This window comes from Carlito syrichta, unplaced genomic scaffold, assembly GCF_000164805.1.
Source record: "Carlito syrichta isolate Samal-C Ts95f unplaced genomic scaffold, Tarsius_syrichta-2.0.1 Scaffold302043, whole genome shotgun sequence".
Lineage (NCBI taxonomy): Eukaryota > Metazoa > Chordata > Mammalia > Primates > Tarsiidae > Carlito > Carlito syrichta.
In genome coordinates, this window is record NW_007246139.1 from 393,348 (window position 1) to 400,938 (window position 7,591).

The 7,591-nt window shown below is 38.5% G+C and overlaps 1 pseudogene; it reads right to left on the bottom strand.

Annotated features, from left to right (window-relative positions):
* Window positions 1-1,369: 1,369 nt before the first annotated feature.
* LOC103258259 lies at window positions 1,370-3,701 on the bottom strand (annotated as a pseudogene).
* Window positions 3,702-7,591: the final 3,890 nt, after the last annotated feature.

Sequence of the window (7,591 nt, forward strand, 5' to 3'; positions counted from 1 at the left end):
TAAATACTGGAAGCATTAAAAATACATTTTCTTTAATTTGAGTCAACAAATATCACTGTGATAAAGTATTACTGGCGTTCAGTCATCAAATTAACTTTGCTAAATTTGTTATACTCAGAGCAATAAACTCATTTAAAATCTGTAGCATCACTAAAGTCTACAATTTTTTTTCAAAAACTATTTATATAGCATCTGTTGTCTGACTCTTTAAAGAAAAATTGGTATGAATCAGTGCAAGCTTCACATTTAACTTTCTCAAGACTATGCTATGTTCTCTTCTAAACTGTCTTATCTACCAGGGCTTCCTTTTTCACTTAGGTTACTTGAGCATTTTCACATTTTCTATCAAGAAATAGTTTTTTATTGTCTAATACTATTTTTCCTCTTATTTGACATGTTAACATTTTAATCAAAGTGCGTTTAGGAACATCTCTAAATGCCCTTTCTTCCATTTGTATGTGTAGTGCTTTACTATTTGGTGTGGAATCTATATTCATGGAAGATTATTTCTTCTCATAAGCAGTCTATCCTGTTCCCTCTTTGGTTACTATGTTTATGTAATATATAAAAGTTTGCCTTCAAATGTATACTTATGAAACACTCCAAAACTATTTATGTAACTTGAAATTTCACCTTCCAACTTGAATTCCAGGATGTAAAGTTTAATCTCTACCTCCATGGTTTGCGGCTCTAGATTTATTCAACACTAAATATGGTCTAGAGAAGGAAAAAATGAGGTGCAGCTAATTCAAGTTAATGTTGCATGTTGAGTATTTGGCTCAAGAGAGATCACCTATGAAGGTCCTGAGAACGTTTCCTTTTAGTGTATCGAGGTATGGCATTTTATCCAACTAGAGAGAGAAAGAATTTCAGATTGTTTCTCTAAGATTTTTATAATGCATTTAACATGTCTAAAAGCACTTTTTATATTGCTAGATTCTTTTTATAGTAAACAAATTTTTTTTTGCAGTGACCAATTGGCATTTATTAGTGTAGTTACAATTTGTCACTGTAGTAAAAATAGTAGAGGAACCAAAACCCTTTGTTGACACAAAGAAATAAATAAAGCGTATTTTAGGAAGTTTAACTGAGTAGATGAAATCTAGCAGTAACACTAGAGGAACCCAGCCTCGTGTGACAGATGGAGCTGGGGTAGAAGTCATGTTAAATTCTACCAAAAAGGAGCTTCTACTCACTGCCCCCTCCCTCCTCCAGCTCTTGTCCAGAGCTGACCATGACTGCAAATACAGGATAAAAGGAAACCTAATGAAAAAAGAGCTAAAACACTGAGAAAATGTGTACTTAGATCTATCTGGGTGTTGAGCTGACCATGACCAGATCATCTACATTCCTCTCACTCCAGAGAGGTTTAGCCAGCAACTTCCCGAGACCGCTTCCAATTGATGTGCTCCGGGTGGGCATGGTCTGAGGTGTCTAAATCAATCTCCTACTTAACTAGGATTTTGAGGATGGGCCTCAGTTTTAGCCACCACTGTTCCTTGGGGATTTGGTGCTCAAAATCCACCTGGTACTTCAGCTCAGTCACTGGTTGAAAGATCAGAGCCCTCTTACACATCCCCAGAACACAGCCCAAGTCCGGAGTATTGGCAAAGATCCGCCCATTACAATAACTCTCTTTGATTTTCCCAGACATGCAGTCCATAGTCTTGGCGCCCACCTTAGTGGCAGATGGAGCTGGGCTTCCACCCTGCTGCATGTGACCAAGCACATTCTTCCTGCTGTTGAAGATGCCCGTCCCCTCCTCAGAGTAACAGGATGAAAATGAAGTTTGTGGTATAGTTCTCACTGCACTTTTCATTCCTTAACACCTGGCCCCTTTTCACAGTTGTTTTCATCTTTTGCACCAGATGTTCAACATTTGCCTGCAGGTTTCAAATGGTGAAGGGCTCCTCAAAAATGTAGGCAGCATCAGCCCCAGCTGCCAGTCCAGCCTTGGTGGCTAGGTAGCCACAGTAGCCACCCATAGTCTCACTTGATAAACACCCGATGCTTGATGCCTGCTGCTGACTGCTTGATGCAGTTACAGCTTGTGCAGATAGTATTGAGGGCTATGTCGGCCCCAGTGCTGAAGTCTGAGCTGGGGACCTTGTTGGAGACCATGGCAGGAATGACCACGAACGGGATGCAGAGCTCATCAAACTACTTCCTGCCCTCCATCACCTCCAGGCCACCATGTAAGTCTCAAAGCTCCCAGTGATGACAAGGCCCTGAATGTTAAACTTAGTTATGTTGGCCCTGATCTGTTCGAAGCTCTTCTTGGGTAAAGTCCTTTTAGCCCCTAGTTTAGAATCACCTTGGCCAGTCCAGCCTCCAACATAGCTCCAGCCAGCTTCTTCCATCTGCCCCTTGGCCAGGCCCTGGAAACCATCATCTACAACAAGCACCCAGTTGCCCTGGATGAGGCCCCTCCTCACAGTGGAACGAACAGCGGGTTCATGCCTGCAGTTGGGGCCCCCACATTCATCACAGCCACTATGTGTGAACCACTCTTAGATACTGGGGGTCTGACATGAGCTAGAAGCTTATGTACCTACCAGTTGTTCATGAAGCTCTGGTCTCTCAGCATTATGGTTGCATCAAATTTTTTCTCATCCATGGCCTTCGTCACATCTTTGGTCACTTGGACACACTCCATGAGGGGCAGGCGCACAACCTGGATACCAGAGAGGCTCACCACACAGGCTGGGGTATCTGGGGTTCCCTCCAAAAGTGCCATCACTGCCTCCACACCCATCCTGCTGCCCAGAATTTGATCAAAGGCTGACGGTGTCCCACCCCACTGCACATGCCCCAAGACAGTGACCTGGGTCTCATATCCCAGATGCTTTACCACTAGATTATTGATGTCTTCTGAGGCGATTGGTTTCCCATTCTTGTTGCTAGCACCCTTAACCACAGTGGTGATGCTGAGTCAAGAACCACAGGTCCTTGTCTCGCTGAGTAGGTGATAAAGGTGTGCCTCCCAGTCATCATCTGGTGGACATTCAGGAATAAAAACCCAGTTGGTCCCACAGGAGAGACAGGTGACAAGGGCCAGGTATCCACAGTGGTGGTCCATCATTTCTAACACAAACATCCTCTGGTGGCTCTGGGCAGTGATGGTGATGGCATCTACAATTTCTATGATCTGGTGCAGGGCCCAGTCAGTGCCAGTGGTCATGTCAGTGCCGCAGAAGTCATTGTTGATTGAGCCAACCAGGCCCACAATGTTAAAGTAGCTGAACTTTGTAGCCTCCTCATTTGTGATCTTACCTGATTTCTGGCGGTCACTCAACAAGTCACTCCATTCAGAACGGAAGGAGTCAGCCCCAGTGAGGCTGCCATCACCCCAATGACACACAGATTGGTGATCCCACACATCACCAGGTTGTAGGCAGCTCAGAGCCATCCTTCTCGCTCCTGAAAATTCTTGCACTGGGCACTTCCAATCACTGTGCCTCCCAGTTGAAGCATCATTGAAACGCTCTCCCAGGTGGTTTCCCTGATGTGAACACCAACATCCATCAGGTCTTGAAACCCTCATGGACAAAGAAGACACAGGCACCAGTAAAGATACCAACTCAAACCACAGCCCGGACAGCAGTATTCATACCCTGGGTATCTCTGCCAGATGTTAACATGGCAATGACTTTGCCGATCCCCAGGGTTTTGGCTGCATGGTGCTCTTCATGGGTCATGATCCACTCTTTTAGTCTTAGCACTTCTCCGCTGCTGCTTTCTTGCAGATTGTCCTTGGGAAGCAACAAATGTTTATTGATTAAAAAATTATAACTTTAAACAATAACTTTAGGGGTTTTTAAAATATGATCTTATGATTGATCATATATGAGTTTATAAATTAACTGCCTATGATTTTAATCCATAATAATCAGAGACACATATAGATGAAGCATTCTGGTATTTACATTTGGTTTGTCCTTGTTAGAGTCAGTAGTGCTTGAATTACCTAAATCAATGAAAAAATAAATTTGAATATTAAAATGTTAAAAAAGCTACCTACACAAATAACACTCCATATTGACACAGAAACAATAGCCCTTTAAGATAAGAATTTATTTGTAGTTTTCATGTACACTGATGCCAAATTTCAATATTAAAAAAGAAAAAAATAATAATTTTTCAATCCTTAAAAAAGTGTCCTTCAATAGTTTTATAGGACAGCTGAAGTCAGAAAAAAAAATTAAACATTTTATTTATAAAAAGGTATGTTCTATCATTTTTTTTTTTTTTTTTTTTTGAGTTGGAGTCTCACTCTGTCGCCCAGACTGGAGTGCAGTGGCCGGGAGCGGCCACTGCAGCCTCGACCTGCTGGGCTCCGGCGATCCTTCCGCCTCAGTCTTCCAAGTAGCCGGAATTACAGGCGTGCGCTACCAACGCCCAGCTGATTTTTTGATTTATTGTAGAGATGCGGTCTCACTGCCCAGGCGGGTCTCGAACCCGCGGGCTCAGGCAATCCACTCACCTCAGCCTCCCAAAGGCGTGGGATTACAGGCTGAGCCACCGAGCCCGGCTTGTTCTATCTTATATAAGATTGTTCTAAGATTTGAATTCAAAGCAAAGCCAAACTTCAAATGTGTATCCATTGCATCATTTGGCCTATTTATATAAAATTAAACCAGAAATTAAATAAGATAAAATCAATAAAATCTAAGTATTTTTGAAGGATTTTCTTCTTTTTTCTCAAGAGAAAATTGTCTTGTTAGAGATTCCTCATGTTTCTACGTGTGCTCATCCTGAGGAACTTCTTATAATAAGGAGCGAAATGAAAATGGCAGTCACTGAAAATAGTATCAGTGAATCTTCTGAAGCATATTTTTGTCCCATTCAATGTCAGTAAGTTATTGTGCTGTGTCTCATGACTTCATATTGTTATTAAGTTGTTATAAACTTGCTTTGCTTCTAGCTTGCCTTCACCCACAGAACACCTGACATAAATATCTCAGGAAAAAACAAATTTTAAATATTACCTGCAAGAATTTTATTTTTATAGTATTTTTCCAAGAATTTTTCATTTTCCAAGAATTTTATTTTTATAGTATATTACCAAAAATAGATTATGAAAAATTCAATTTGCCAGTTTACATGTATGCCATTTGATCTTAATCTTCTTATTTTTAATGCCAACCTATATACCTTGACTCTCTTTCTCTAAAAATATATTGCAAAATTTTCCTTACATATCATTAAGTTCTTTGTGAACCTTACACAATTTAAGATGACTAATTGCAATTACATCAGAAAACACTGAATAATTTCTGTCTACACAAATTATTTGTACTAGAATCTGTGGTTCTATATAAATGAGTTCTTTGGTTTTATTTCAGTTTTTAGATAGGCTTTCAACTTTTCTTTTCAGTATGATGTTATTATGGGTTTGTCATATATGATCTTTATAATATTGAGATATATTTCTTCTATGTTTAATTTGTTGAGAGATTTTATCATAAAAGTATTTTTTAAAATATTAATTTTTCTGCCACTCTTGGGCGACAGTGTCCATGTATCGTTTTTGGTTTTTATTTTGTTTCTATGATGTATTACATTGATTGATTTCAGTATATTGAGTTATTCTTGCATCCCTGAGATTAATTCCACTTGATTAGGATGTATTATCTTTCTGATGTGTTGTTGAATTTGATTTGCTAATATTTTATTGAGAATTTGTGCAACTATGTTTATCAGGGATATTGGTCTGTAATTTTCTTTTCTTTCTTTTGTACTTTTTTGTTTTTTATTTTTATTTTAGATCAGGGGTACACATGTGGACTTGTTACATGAACATATTGTGGGGACTGGGTCTCAGTTGGCGCATTCCCCAGATAATGAATATGTGTTGAGGACTGTGTCTTAGGCTTCTCATTGCCCAGATAGTGAACATTGTGCCCTGTAAGTAGTTTCTGAACCCTAACTCTCCTCCCCCCTCCCCTTTTATTAGTGTCCCTGGTGTCTATTGTTTCCATCTTTGTGAACATTCATGAGTGAGAACATGCATTGTTTGGTCACATTTTCATTATCCACTGATCAGTTCATGGGCATTTAGGTTGATTTCACATCTCTGTGATTGTGAATTGTGCTGCAGCAAACAGATGGGTGCAGGTGTCTTTTTTTAATATAATAACCCCTGTTCCTTACTGTGGATACCTAATTTTTGGATTTCTGGATCAAATGCTAAATATACTTTTTGTTATTTGAGCAATCTCCCTACTGCTTTCCATAGATGTTGTATTAATTTACACTCCCACCAACAGTGTATAAGTGTTTCCTTTCTCCACATCCTTGCCAGTATCTATTGTTTTTTGATTTTTTAAAACATTGGTCAATATTGGTTTTAACATGCAATTCCCTGATGATGTGTGATGTTGAGCATATTTTCATATGTTTGTTGGCCATTTGTATATCTTCTTTTGAGAGATGTCTGTTAATGTCATTTGCCCACTTATATCTTGCTGATTTGTTTGAGTTTTTTGTAGATTCTGGAAGTTATTCCTTTGTCAGGTGTATGGATTATGAATATCTTTTCCCATTGTATAGGTTGCCTGTTTGCTCTGATGTTTATCTCTTTTGTTGTATAGATATTTTTTAGTTTAAGTCCCACTTATTTATTTTTGTCTGAATTGCATTTGCTTTTGGGCTTTTAGTCATAAATTATTTTCCTAGGTCAATGCCCAGAAGAGTTTTTCCTAAATTTTCTTCTAGGATTTTTATGATTTCAGGCCTGAGGTATAAGTCTTTAATCCATCTTGAGTTAATTTTTGTATAAAGGGAGAGAGAGAGATCAAATTTTATTTTTCTGCATGTAGCTATCCAATTTTCTCAGCACCATTTGTTGAATGAGGTGTCCTTTCCATACTGTATTTTGTTGTCTGCTTTGTCAAACATCATTTGGTTGTAGACACTTGGGTTTATTTCTAGATTCTCTACTCTATTCCATTGGTTCATGTGTCAGCTCTTATACCAGTTCTGTGCTGTTTTGGTTATAATAGCCTTATAGCATAGTTTGAAGTCAGGTAATATATTGCCTCCAGGTTTGTTCTTTTTGCTTATGATTGCTTTGGTTATTCTGACTCTTTTTTTTTTGGTTCCATATAATTTTAGTATTGTTTTTCCTAATTCTGTGAAAAATGTATTGGTAGTTTGATAGGATTGCATTAAATATGTAAATTACTTTAGGGAATATGATCGTTTTAATGTTAATTTTTCCAATTCATGAGCATGGGATGATTCCATTCATTTGTGTTCTCTGCAATTTTTTTCATCAGAGTTTTATAGTTTTCCTTGTAAAGGTCTTTCACCTAGGTATTTTGCTTTTGGCTGCAACTGTAAATGGAATTGAGTTTTTTATTTGATTCTCAGCTTGGTCACTATTGGTGTATAGCAGTACTACTGATTTTTTCATGTTGATTTTGTATCCTGAAACTTTACTGAATTCATCTTTCACATCCAGAAATCTTTTGGAGGAGCCTTTAGGGTTCTCTAGGTATACGAGCATATCACTGGCATACAGAGATAGTTTGATTTCTTATTTTCTAATATAGATCCCTTTTATTTTATTTTATTTTTTTCCTGATTG